The sequence below is a fragment of the Dromaius novaehollandiae genome, chromosome 2, assembly GCF_036370855.1.
Source record: "Dromaius novaehollandiae isolate bDroNov1 chromosome 2, bDroNov1.hap1, whole genome shotgun sequence".
NCBI lineage: Eukaryota > Metazoa > Chordata > Aves > Casuariiformes > Dromaiidae > Dromaius > Dromaius novaehollandiae.
The window spans coordinates 37,965,600-37,979,854 of record NC_088099.1 but is presented as its reverse complement, the minus strand read 5'-3'; the positions used below and the strand labels follow the sequence as shown (position 1 = coordinate 37,979,854).

General features: G+C 48.7%; 1 protein-coding gene across 11 annotated transcripts in view; it reads right to left on the bottom strand.

The window, feature by feature from the left end:
• Positions 1–14,255, bottom strand: part of HOXA3 (homeobox A3) — a 44,299-nt gene that overhangs the window by 4,344 nt on the left and 25,700 nt on the right. For 6 of the 11 annotated variants that reach the window (XM_064506265.1, XM_064506266.1, XM_064506268.1 and 3 more), the window contains 2 exons: positions 14,043–14,224; positions 10,407–10,490 (listed from right to left, as the gene is read on the bottom strand). The gene's annotated coding sequence lies outside the window, so the exon portion shown is untranslated. The other 5 variants (XM_064506270.1, XM_064506273.1, XM_064506271.1 and 2 more) reach the window with 5 other exon arrangements.

The following is a 14,255-nucleotide window of genomic DNA, read 5'->3' as shown; positions in this document are numbered from 1 at the left end:
TCCTACCTGCGGGCGCCCAGGGCAGGCGCCCCCAAAGCAGCGCCTCCGCGGACACGCGTGGGAGCGAGGCGCGGCCCGCAGCCCCCGGCGGGGCTCGCTCCGGGCCGCTGGGCTGGACCTGCTCCACGCCGAGCCACCGCAGGGAGCCCAGGAGGGGCGAAAGAGGCACTTTGCCTTTTTTTTTTTTTTTTTTTTTGGCAGTTATTTCCAAGACACTAACTTTTCACGGGATCAGCCAGATTCTACCTGTTAAAACATGATGGATTGGGGGGAAAAAAACACACCAGGAACCTGAAAAACCAGCGTTCATCTCCATGACCACGGCTTGAACTTTCCTTCCAACTTCGCTATAATACGTTCTGTCTTGGAAACTGCTATGTAATTTGATGTATGAGGGTCACTTGGCTGGGGAGAGAGAGGGTGGACACAAACCCAGAGAATGCCTCTCCTGCCCGGGTGAATCCCTTTTCTCTCCCTCTCTTCCCCCCTGCCCCGTCCTTTTTTTCCTCTTTTTTTTCCCAATTAAATTCTACTGCTTACCTGCCTGAAAACAACCATTTAAAGAATTGTTCACACTAAAGGTAAAGGGGACCTGTACGTTATCTCCGATCTAGGAGCTCTTCCCACACTCACAGACATTGTTCTCAAAAACTAAATTGTGTTCCTCACCTTCCCCCCACTCCCCTTGCCGACAAACAACTCCGTCTTTTCAGGTCAGAATAGCCCCAATTTTTTCTGCCACTTTCCTTGTATTTATGCTGCTGGATACTTTCCCCCCAAACATCTAACTAGGACAAATGCTTCAAGGCGAAAAATGTTACACAACAGATGCACCAAATGACCGCACGCTACGCCTTTCAAGTTACACAAGTTCTTAGAAAACAGTATCGCCTTTGTTAGGTCGTAACGAAATTAAGGTAACACACCTACAGCAGGGCGGCGACCGTATTATTGCGCTAATCAAGCTCTTTGGATGTTATTAAGCTAATAAGCCGAACAAGATCTGAGGAACATAGACAACTTCCAGCTCCTCGCCTCTCTTTGCTAACGATATCTAGGCCTGGTGTGATTTTTCTCAATTCCTTTGCTTCAGACGGGGAGAATAGAGACACTACTGCAAGAGCGAAATGAGGAAATAATGAGGCAACAGTGATTTTTACAGCTGCACCGGTCTTTCATGATCGCGACTTCAAATACGTCGCGTCCTCCTGGCCGGTTTGAAGTTTGCCCGAGCAGCCCCGACGCACACTGCCGGGCAGCAGCCGAGGCCCGCGATGGCCCCGCAGACAACCGCACGCCAACAAGGGGCAACGTCATTTCGAAGGCAAAATATTATTGAATATTGGGCCGTCTGCCAGCAAGTAAAAGCCGACACCCACTTTCGGCCTCCGAAGTAAATAGGTCCTACAAACTTACAGAGAAGCGGCGTAACCTGAGGAGTACACGGCCACTACTCTCGAAAACGGTAATAGCGGGAGTAATAGCGACAACGATAACGATAATAACAGCGCCCTGGCGGGAGAGGAGGGGGGAGAGTTTGCAGCCGGAACTGGTGCCTGGAGTGGGAAGAGCTCCCCGCTCCCCCCGCAAAGACAAAAGGCCAGCTCTCACGAACACGGCTGGGCCCCCAAATTCTCCAGTGCCCGTTTCATCGGCTCCATCTCCATTCGTGCAATACACCCCTGCCCTTTACCAACAACCACCCCATCCCCTTCAGCCGGACTGGAGACAGCAGATGAAAGCAGCTTGGGGGAGGCAGGTCCCCCCATTCCCCAACTTCGCAGTTCAGCTGCCCCCTAACCACTCCTTTCCTCCTCCTCCCCTATTGCTAAAACCGCCAGACCCCTTCCCTATAACTCCCAGCCGAGCCCCAAACTCCGAATCTAGGAGGGAAAAAAGCAGGCAGCCCCCCTGAAAGATTTTCTTAAGATAAAGACAAAGTTGAGAGAAGGTTGGGGGGGGGGGGAGAGAGCTGCCTGAACACGAAGTGTAAGGGTATCAGTCACTGCCTGGAAGGAAGCCCCAGCTTGTGAACTCTTCTTGAACCGACATTTAAGTCTACGGTCATAAATCACTGGGACATAAACTCCGCCATTCACGACTGATAGCAGCGTATTTGTGGCCTGCTTACCTTAACTTCTGACGACTGAGGCGGAAGCCAGCATGCTCCTTTTTTTTTTTTTTTTTTTTTTTTGGAGGCTCGGCGACACAACCCAGGGAGCAAGGACTGTTTTCCCCCAGCCAAGTCCCTGCGGCTGCGGGATGGGCACCGGCTCCGCTCCTCACCCGGCAACCCCGGCCGCCGGGAGGGGCGAGCGCTGCCCGCCCGCGATGGGGCCGGCGGCTCCGGCCCCCTCCTCCCCGGCCCCGGCCCCCTCCCCGCCCTGCCCCGAGCGGTCCCCGGCGCCCCGAGCTCCCCCTGCGCGGGGCCGGCAGCGCGGGGCCGTTTCCTCGGGCTGCTCCCCGCGCCTGGAGGGGAAGGGAAGGAGAGAGAGGAAAGGAGAAAGGGGGGACTGGGGAAAAAATAAGGAGGAAAAAGAAAAAAAAGGAAGGAAGGAAGGAAGAAAGGCAGCCGCCTGGGGAAGCCTGGGGCAGGGTGGGGGCTGGGGGAAGGAGCGAAGGAGTGTGGCAGTGAAGGAGTGCGGCTCCCCCCAGCACCCGGGCGTCACTGAAGTCCAGGAAAATTATGCTAATGAAGACAAACGGCGCTCACAAAGGGTCGCTCTCACCAGCCTCCGGGGTGCCGCGCTGGGCTTGTTTGTTTTGTCCCTCTTACGAGCGGGGTTTGGGGGCCCCTCTCCCGCTCCCCGGCGCCGGGGGCCCGGCGCAGCCCCACGGAGCCGCGGCGAGGAGAGCAGCCCGCCGAGCCGGGCTGGGGTCCGGAGAGCCAAGCAGAGCCCACCAGGATCCCCGCTCTGGGCAACGCTCTCCAAGCCGCGATGGAAATCATTAGAGTTACTAATTATTAACTCATGCATGCGTGAGCGCACACACACACAGATGCACACCGGGCCCCCCGGCCCCCCCAGCCCTCCCCAGCGCCGGGACGGGCGCGCAGGCACACACGCATGTGCTGCCTAGGCGGGCAGCGGAGCCGCATGGGCCGCGGTCCCGCGTGGGTGCCCCCCGCTCCGCGCCAGCGCCGGGAACGGTGCCCCCGGCTCTCGCCGCCGCCCGGGGCTTTCGGCGGCGGTGGTGCCGCCTTCCCCCCGGTGTCTGCAGCAGCTACCGTGCACGCAGGAGAACTTAAATCAAGTTGCAGCCCCTACCCGCCTGGATAGGTTCTGGGCTCCGCGCGCTAAGCGGAACCTCGGAATAACGTCTGGGTGTAAATCTGACGTTACTTCGTTAATTAAGGCATTAAAAATATAACTAGTCCGTTTAAAGCACGAGGGAGCCCAGCGTCATCTTAAAGCACAAACAAAGCGAGGGGGAAGCGAGAAATAAAAAGCACTATAAGGCTAGGGTGGCCTCTTACGCATACCAATGGTTTTTGTCATTTATGGCTATGCAAGATTTATGACTTCATGCACCAAAGCTGTAAACAGAGCACTAAAACAGAAAACACTTGCTCCTTATGGCATAAGTGAGAAGGCACCACATGAAAGGGGAAGCGGGCAGCGTAGGAGGAGAGAAGAGGCAAAAATCCCGCGTATGCATTTTGCTTCAAACAACCTCCTGAATGTTGCATCGGAAGAAAAGTCTTTTTAGTCAATAATCAACCCCACACTTTCTTCTGAAACTGCTGATCTGCCATTCGCCCTGTTTCCCGACCAAATAGAGAGAGGCACCGCCGAGCCCTGATGGAGCCCTCCGGAATAAAGAGGAAAATTTGGAAGTGAGAACTTAGGACTCCAGAAACCTGCGGACGCGAGGCACGGTGCCGGTTTGGGGAGAGCTGCCGAAAGCTTGCCTGATCTTTTCCTACGAGTGCGGTTAAACTTTGGAGCTGTCTCTAGCTGGATATTCTGTCTATATTTCCTTAATAGCGAGTATTTAAGAGTATTTAAGAGCGAGGACAGAGAAGGGGGAGGGGAGTGGGATCTTTTTTAAACTGAAAGGATTTGCAAGGAACTTTAATTGTGAGAGCTGAAGTGATTCATAGGAATAGTGAAGTATTTCCGCGGCTGGTTTTACTGCCTGCAAAGAATATTTTGCGATATTTCGACTGTTAGCCCCGTTTCCCCACGCCCATTCTCTCCCCAAAGAGGTCATTTTAAACACGAGAAGATGATTTTTTTATGTGTCTTATGATGGAGGTATAAGTCGAGGTAACATGTCTCAACGCACAGATCCCCGCTGCTTTTATCTGTCTTTTCTCCTCAGAGGCCGAATATTTTCTTTCTGCTACATTCCGCAGAGAGCGATAGCGCTGAGCTCGGAGAAGGATTGGGAGGGTTTGAGGCTGATACGTGAGTCAGAAATGAGCCGCATTTTCTTCCCAAAGGGTCACATTCTGCGGGACTCTCCCCTTGCTCGGAATTATTGTTAGTTTCCGAACAAAATAATGACTGTAAAGCGTTTTGTCCTTGGATGTTCCGCAATACAAGCAGGCAGCACTACAATTCATAGCAGGTTTGGGGGATCTCTTAGGGACGAAATAGCGAGGAGGGGACTCGCAGGAGAATGGGACAAATTCTGGAAGCGTTGCCTAGCCAAGTCATTAGACAGTTTGTCGGGGATATTAGCTGCCTCAGAGAAGGAGTGAGCTAGCCAAAATCCCAAGCAGCCGCGTTTAATCTGAATTACTTCTCGTGCTCTCGAACACCAAAGAACCGCAACGGACACTTTGCTATTTGCTCAGCACACTGAGGCTATTTACACAAGCCGCCCGAAATATCCCTCTTCTACAAAACTCCCCTTGCTTTCTTTTGCTCTAGAGCAGGACGGTATTATTTATGAGTGTCTTAACTGGGTCAAAATACATACGAACTGGGTCATAAATCAGAGGAAACGCTGCCAAGTAATTGAGCTGCAATTAAAGCTTACACTTTATTTTGGAGGCGCGTTTTGGCCCATTTCAAAATATGGCAAAGCCGACCTTCCCTTTTAGACACGCTGCTGGGAGTGAAACAGGTCTCCTTGCAAGGCACAAGAGAGACACTGTGTCCGATAAAGGACAACATGATTCAGGGCGGCAAGAAGGGGAAATAGCATTTATTTTGGTCGATTCTGCTCTCAAGGCAGCTTAGAGAGCAAGAAAGCGAGAAACCAGCACTACTCTTTCTGCCCTGCAGGTCCTTACAGAATGGCCGCTAATAGTTTCAAGTGGAAATATCCATTTTTTGTTTTAAGCAGACGTTTTGTTTCTAGGTGTTCACTTTTCTTCCTCTCTCCCCCTCACTCTGACCCCTCGGAAGCTGAGTAATTACAAGCACCCAGTAACTGGGGACAAAATGGTACAGCAGAAATAGGCAAGAGGCGCTGATCAAATTGGGAGGAAAAAAACCTCAGCGCTGTGACCTTTCCCAAAGCTGGGACCCGCCGGGGGATGTCATTTTATATAACATTTTGCCCTCCTTGGATAATCAAGTAATTCTTTCATTTTCGACATTTAAATTGCGTTCGTTATGTATAGTTATATTCACATATATTTATATGCATAAGCATATACTCACATATTTATAAATACTGATATATATTATATATAAGAGGGTATGGAGAAGAATTTAGGATTAGTGTATGCTCTCCTCTCCTCCCCCTTTTCTTCTCGCTTTCCAGATCCTCGTTCAGAGAAAAAAAAACACATTTCCAGGGTTGATTTATTGTTAGAAGCCATGGCTCGATCTTGGTTCAGCTCCTTCTCACCGAGGACAATTAAAGACGAGAGTCCGGCTCGTTTGGAAAGAGGAAGCTTTGCCACCGAGCAGGGCGCCCATGCAGCCCTCCGTGCACGGTAAACAAAGTACCACTAAAGCATCATAAATAAAATGGCAGCACAATTGCATACTCATCGATTTGCAGAGCGGCATCGGCCGAACAAACACACATAAAACAACAACCGGCGCCGCCGCACACCCGAGCGCGACCTCAGCCGAGGAGTATCCCCCCACACACACCGTTTTCTCCAACCCCCCAAAGACATAAATAAGTAAACAAACACACAAGCGTAAAAGTTAACCAAAAAAAAAAAGAATAAAAGAAGATTCCCATCTCTAGCCGATCATAAATAACGATAACACGGCAATCGAGGGGATGGAGCCGAGGCAGCTGGCCATCAAATGCAGTGTGGGATTTCTATGGAGAAAAATAAATAAAGAAGCAAACTCTCCCTGGTCTGCTCTGCTGCGAGGGGAGAGTTGAATATTTACCGCAGCAAATTGAAACAAAGGGGGAAGCGGGCTGGCTTCGGGGGCACACACACACGCACGCACACACACGCACTCGCTCCAGCCTTTTCTACTGACCTTTGCCTCGAACAGCAATAACTCACCACATAAATGAACAATCAACGGAAATACCTTAAAATAAAATCCATCCTTTCTAACGAAGCATTGCGTCCTCTCGGCTCGACAATAATCTTTCCATAAGGAACGAAAGCTGTCAGCGAAATGGCCAGCTCTTGCGGGGACGGTGATGGGGGCAGGAAAAAAAATAATAGAAAGCAGTGCTTGCTCTGAACAGAAACTGGAAAAGCGTAATCGCAGACGGAGCCAGACCGGGTCTCCACTCCAAATGCCACAATAATGCGCTGTATTATGTGCTCACGTGGTCATACGTCAACTTAAATCCTTTTATTTGAAATAGGGAATCACTGAAGGAACAGGATTTCTTAGAGCGAGCCTTTGCTTTTAAAGCCTTAACCCAATATGTTAAAGAAGAGTTTTAAGGGAGGGAAAAAAAATCAAGAGATGGAGGTGATTGGGGGGGGGTTGATTCTCTTTCCTCCCACACTAACATTTCTTTACACAAAGCCCATTGGAAGGTAAGAGCAATTCTTTCCATAATACGGGATTACACTGCACTTTGATACTTAGCCTAATTAACCGGCATTTGTTCTGCAGGCCCGCCACTCTGCTCCACGCTGCATGTCCTCTGCAACCCCCTAAGAAAGCCCAAATCTTAATACTAATATTTCCAGCCCTCTTCCAAGTGGGACGATTACCAGTCTCCCCCCACACGCCCAGCCTTCTCTACCCTGCCATTGTACAGGGCTTGCTCGACTCCCACACTCTACATCAGGGCTCCTGTAGAAACCAGAAAGACCTATAATTACCTGACAAAGGCAAAAAAGAGTCTCTTCTAAGAGGCTAGTTGGTTTTTGTCCTTGTAACACACTATGAAGAATACACCTTCCTTCACTGGCGTGGCTCTGAATTTTGCAAAACCTTTTGGGACCTTGCTGTTAAACCTGTGCTTACGCATTTCCTATACATCTAGTTTGAGTGATGCACAAAATTATAGGTTTGTAACGATGAAAAAAAAAAAGGAAGGGGGGAGCTCTCTGCCTAAGGGGGGGAAAATAAAAAAAAAAGAGCAGAGCCCTATTCAGCCCCTGAGCCAGCCTACCAAGTGAACCAGCTTCGCCTCTGTGCGAACACCCTACATCTTCCCTCTAAGGGTGTTTAACTTTTGCTGTTGACACAATAAGCTAAACAAACAAAAGAAACCCTAAACTCACACAACTTCTCCGGAAAGAGTCAAAGAAAATCAGATAGTTCACGCTCTTAACGTGTTCCTGCTCCAGTTCTGCCACTCCAGCATTTTGCATCATGATGTATACACCCTTGCCTAAACCTTTCCACCAGCCCCACGAACTCGAAGGAAACTTTCAGCTAACTGCCTCTCCCCTTTTACTGTTTCACCTGCACCTGACTGAACAGGATGCGAATTGCTTTTAAATGTGATTTATTTTTGCCTTACATACTCACACTTGGATCGTGGAAGTGGGACACTGGAATTTAAACCCATCAGTAACAGTATATATTAGTGGACATTGCAGAAAAGTCAGCGTGACATTACAACAGAGGAAGAATTTGCAATTTTTCATATTGAAGTGACTAAGATAGTAGCAGGGTGCACGCATATTATCCCTCACTAAGAACTGGAATAAAAAAGTATATACCTTTGAGAAATAGAGAGCATTAGCCACACACGGCATCTCCAAGTCTGTAACTATGAGCACGACTTGTAACTCTGTAGGCGTCGTACTAAACGTGAACCAAGAGCGGTATTTACTCGTGGTGGATTCAGGGCTCTTTTAAATGCAATGCGCTTAGATCCCATGAAAGAAACACGCAGAGAAGTTCTTCTGCAACAATGTAACTGAAATTAATGGGGAATAGAGCAGATGTTGAAAAAGCCGAGCAAGACTTTCTTGGGTCTGTTGTAAAAAGTTATCGACTGCTTTGCGTCAAAAGCAGAAAGATGGCTTTAGAACTTGCAGTCCTGAGCAAATAGAAACTACAAAAGCCATAAATCACAATCGTAAGTCAGCTTAAATGCCTTGACGCTAGCTATGGCTATTGGCTTCAAAACCCTGTTTCTATGAACATCTTTATTAGTATTAATGGTCAAGTTAATGCTAAAGCTACTGTTTAACAATTAACTTCTTGTATGTAGTTGGGAAACTAATTAATTCTTAAGAAAAGTAACTTCTTGACGTGTGAATACGTTCTACAGGGTGTGCTTTGGGAAGGCAGGAGGGTGAGTCTTCCTAGCTTTGTGGTGTCCTGGACCTCAGCTGAAAATGATTCCCTTCCATTGATCTTAGAAAACGCTTTCTTTGCTCTGCTAACATGATTATGAGTTTTCAAATACGAATTCAAATGATCGCATAAGTAGCAGACGTTTGATTTGCCCTGCCGCCCCATATATGGCTTTGTTCCTTTTTCTGGACTTTCAACGTTGTGTTTTATTACTCCGATGCTTTGGAGACCTGAAACAGTGTTTCTAGAAGAAAAGATGGAGCTTATCAGTAGGTCTGCTACTGATTTTTCTGTGCTTTATACACATGGCTTCGAGCTGAGCTGAAATTCCAAGCTCAGTAACAACAAACATATTTGAGTTTATAACGTGCATTCACTAGAGAGTGCCTTTGTGCAAGCTCTGGCATTAATAGCCACTCTTAGCACTAATGCTGTTTAAAGTTACCTTTAATATAAATAGATTTAGAGCTTTTTACTGTCTTTCAAGTTTACGTTTATGTCCCTTGTTAGGAGGTAAGGCTATCGCTCCCATGTGGAGAAGAAATGGGAATCACCATATGATACAAGTATTTATTTCCTTGCTTCCTCGAAAGATTTGAGATCTGCGAGGATGCAGAGCTGTTTACCTACATCTGTGCGTCTGATGGAGATAAAGTTGGTCTTTGATCATTTCGAAGCAGATAAAAAGAATACAGCTATCTACTGCAGCCTCGTGAAAGCAGTTCTGCTGAGAAAGAGCCCAGTCTGTGAGTGCTGGGTCATTTTAGGAATCCAAAATATCTCTGCACGAAATGTTGTAGATACATGCCACCGGAGAAAGGTCTGATTATTCTTTCGTATCCCATTTTCGCTCTTAATTTCCCATCCTAACAGTGAATAGGCATTTGCAGTGGCTTTTTCTAGTTAAGATTTAAGCAGCCCATTAAGTCAACACAAAGAGCCCTTGTAGCCCTGTAATTGATGGCTGCTTTTAAAAGGTAGTAAAATATTCTAATTGTACATCAGCGTCCAAAAACAAGAAGGTAAATCTAGCAGGATTTTAAGCTAATTCTACACAATTCTCCCTGCTGTAGGGCTGCCGCAAGGCGAGGCTGGCTGTGGAAAGCTTTGCGTTGCTCTTGTCAGAGGAACAGCCGCACCCCGGCTTCTAACTACTCTCCGTCATTAAACATCAACCTACGTCCGGTGCTAACAAGGCCAGGAGAGACAAATACCTGCAGCTTGGTTAGGATCCCTTCTGCTGCAGGTACTCAGACAAAAGTCAGCTTTGCTGACATCGCCACATCAACTCAACATTTCCAGTCGCACAACACGCAGGACTCGCTGCGGAGCTCCTCGACGAGGAGGCAAACAAACAAGCCGCGATAAGCCATGCAGCGCTGAAATGCCTCCAACTGTCTGTCTCTTGCCTTACGACTCTGATTTGGGAAGGAGCAATGGACAAAGAAACTCTCAACCCCTTTCGCTCTCCGAATGACTTTGCATCCTTCCTGTTCCCAATGCCTTTATAAGGATCGCTATTACTCAGGTCTCATATACTTCTTTGTCTGCCCAGACAGGCGCATTCACCAGCCACAGAAGATGAACAGAGCCAATCCAGAAAAATTCCAGCTAGGTTAAATATTTATCACAACAAAAATCTCATTCCGACAGGCTTTTTCTGCATGCAGGTACTAGGCAAATGGCTTTCTTCTAGACGCCAGATGCAACCGGCGATGAAGCCCCCCCGATATACGGCACGCTCTCCCGGGCGCTTACCTCTTAAAATTGCAAAGAGTCGGACTGAACTGTCCCCGGCTTCTGCCGGCCGAGCAGATCGGCGTTTTTCGGTGCCCAGGCTCTCTGTAAACAAGCAACAAACAATGCTTTGAGGAGGAGAGCAGGGGGAGGTATCTGCTCCTTGGCGGGCAGGACGGGCTCTGCCGGGCTCCCCGCGAAAGCCGCAGGGGCCGGAGCGTGCGGGAGTGGGACGGGAGCGTGCGGGAGCGGGACGGGAGGGGGACGGGAGAGGGATGGGAGAGGGACGGGAGCGGGATGGGAGGGGGACGGGAGCGGGACGCGGCGCCCCCGACGCGGCTCCCCGGCACGGGAAGAGCGCTGCGGTCCGAGGGGGAACGCGCGGGGCTTTCTCGGAGACAGCTATGCCTTCTGTCTCCAAGTGTTTGGAAATATTGTCATTCCAAACTCTTGTTACATGAATGTCTGCTTTATTTTCCTCTGGGAAACCTTTGTTTAGGATCATTTAATCAAGAACAGACATTAAACACAACTAGTGGTGTTCATCTTTGTTGAACAAAACGCGGAAAGGGTTCCAGTTTAGATGCAGGACGTATCGTGGTCGGGCTTTTATTCAAACAGTTAGTCCGGGCCCGATCCTGGCACCACCAAAGCATAAAGAGTTTAACAATCGACTTCACTGGAAACAGGATTGGGCCCCAAACTTTTTTTTTGACATTAAAAGCCACTGAATGAGAAAAAAAAGAACACTCCCTCCCCAAAAATAAACAATATTACACAATCCAGTAAGACAATAGTCACATTATTCGGATGCCACTTACTGAATCACGTTTACATAGGAATTTGTCAGATATAATAATGTACCCCCGTATTCATTCTCACTACTAAAAGCTATCTAACGCATCTTAAAATTGTCAGTAAATGTAAATGCTAATAATTAAATAACACAGTTCTCGTGGAAGGATGTCATCTGAGCCATGGAAATATTAAGTCTGTCTTGGGAGAACTTTTAGAGTAGAGACTTTGCTTTGGTAATTTAGTAGTCCCATAATTACTCTAATAATTTCAAATTTGGTGTTGAACTCCAGTCTACATAAAATCATGCAATAATAGCCTACTAAGCTGTTTATTGCCGTCTCATAAATTTTAGAGCGCTGACTGCAAAAGTCTACTGGCAAACACAAAAGAAAATTGAAAGTTCAATCTGCAATCTTCGGAGCCCCAGAGCTGCTGCCTGGGGTTATTCTTAGCTCTCTACCTTTCGCTCCACTTCGCCAGCCCAGAGCGGCCACAGAGGGAACCCAGTGGCATTTTAGGCTCAGACTCATACCTTACCCGTTTTGATCCCTAATCAATAGTCATGTTACAAACGGCAATAAACATTGATCAAGCATGTCTTGATTGGATCGCGCCACTCGTGTTAAATATGGAGTGTGTATCTGAAAATGGTGCCAGCGACTTTCTGTTATTTATTTTGGAGCTATTAAGTCACGCCACCATATTTTACACTGCCACAGTCTTTTAAACTATGCTTCTTCTTGAAAGAGTTGCTAAGTAGCAATAAAGCACTTTACAAACGCTATGACATTTTTTTTTAATTTGTTGTTATCCCAAACTCTAATATTCATTGCGGCACTTTAAGTTCGTACATAAATCGTTCAGACTAATGAGTCATAGAGAAATTCGCCCATGACTTTTCCTTTACAATGCTCGCTGCCTTTCCATTGCTTTCTTGGCCCTGCATTAGGAGCCGGTGATTTATTAGCGCCAGGAAAATTGAACAAAGCAGGTCCTCCTGCACTGTGGCACCCAGCCTTCCACAGTGTGGATTAGAACATTATCAAATGTGTTTGCCTCGGTAACACTTAATCGCCAAAAGCCATAATGTGGCCACAAGGTAGCTAAAACAAAGATTTAACATTTCTAAATATTAAACTTATTAAGCAAATGCTCAGCAGACAAAGCAAGCACAAACAATTAAAGTCATCAAGCTAGAAATACACACTACCTACTTACCAACACAGACCCTACTGCTTGCTTAAGAAGTTTAGAATCTTTCAAGATAAATCAGGTGCTTTTTTTTAAAGGGGAAAAAAAAGAAAGAAAAACAAACTCCAGTAATAAGGAGTTGAGTTTCACTTGTGAGAGAATCACTCCTAGTGAGGACTGACGGCCACAGATCCATTCCTGACTATCTGCATTAATTATTTAATGAGTCACGTGACCATAAAGATTAAAATTTCAATATCTCCACCAGAACAGACGCAACACCTTTATCTGCGAGCGCAGGGATCCTCGTGCTCGGGTCCCCTAATCGCTGTTGGCTTTGACAGCTCCTCGGTATCTAGGGAGGGCGCTTGGACAGCAGTAAGGCGGGCTTGTCCCGCTTCTGGGCGAAGCGGGCAGCTCTGCACCCCCCCTCCCCCCCAAAAAAAATTAGTCCTTTGAATCTAGACCTTCGTTCAGCAGCGGGTGTTAACACGGGGCGGGGGGAGCACGTAGCACTTACGGCACCGGGAAATAAGGTCGGATCAGGGACGGTGCCCCCGGGGCTGCCCTGCCTTGCGCGGGTCAGGCTTGCCTTGCGCGGGCCGGGCGGAGCGGGGGCGCTGCCGGCGGCCACCAACCGCGGAGGCCCCCCCGCCCCCCCGCGCAGCCCCGCGCAGCCCCCGGCAGACCTGGGCGGCTCTCCGCCTGCCCCCGCCCCAGGCCGGGGGGCTCCGCGGGCAGGCGCGGGCGGGCCGCGGCGTGCGGAGGCTCCGCGGAGCGGAGCGTGGGAAAGGCGGGGGGCCGGGGGCGATGCGGCTCGGCCCCCAGCCGCGGGACAGGGCAGCCGTGGGGCAGGGCAGCCGTGGGGCAGGCCCCCGAGGAAAAACGGAGGTTCATGACAAGCCTGTCAAGATCCCTGCCCGTGTGCGAGCTTCCCCCGCTCCCGCGCTTACAAACTGAGTGTCCCTGGGACACCAAGTACCCTGCAAAAAAGAAAAAAAAGTCACAGCTTTGGGTAAACCTCCAATGCAGAATGGTTCTAGTTATTAAATACCACAAGGCGCTTGTCACAGCTGAGTTCCCCCTGTAATAAAACACCAGGTATAGCAAGAGATTGTAGGAGAAACGAGGAGGGAGACCTTGGAAAACTACCATTTTTCTTGCTGGGTGGGGGGAGGTGGGTGCCGGGCTAGCGGCGTGCCGTTCCCTGCGGCCATCAGATTGACTCCGGGGTGATTTTGTCTTTCTTTGAAATATTGACAAACTTCCACTTCCAGCATTTTGGGCCGCGCTCGCCTTTGTGGCGAGAGCAGATAAATACGTGTGTGAGAGACACCAGGAGAGCGAGCGAGAGGGAGGGAGAGAAAGAGACCTTTAGGTCCAAGTGCCGGATTAAAAAGAATACTGTCTTTAAAGGTCAAGGGTTTGAAGGGTCAGACTGCTTCTCTAAAAAAAACAATTAATGGGATAGAAAATTTGTCCTCTCGGTGAACCCCTGGTTGCCTTAGCAAAGGGAACACAATGCGAGAATTTAAGCTGGACGATGTAATTTTCGAAGTTATTGTAAGACGGGCGGTAAGGACCCGGGAGCAGGAGGGCTCCCGTCCCGAGGACGCGGTGCCGCTCTTAAAAAGGGAGAGGGGGAAGGGGGTATAAAGGAAAAATTACCTTAAATGATGATAATCTGCCATGGGATATTTTGCAGTCCGCGGTTCAATCTCCACCAAGTGAGTGTACATTTTTTTAGCAGACAGCCAAGATGCTGTGTCTTTACACATGACCACATTTTTTTTCCAGGAAAATCCTTTGCGTCTTCACAGACTTTTCCAAGAGAATGCCTTTCAGAACCTCTGTTGAATTACAAAGAAGTATTTATTGTAG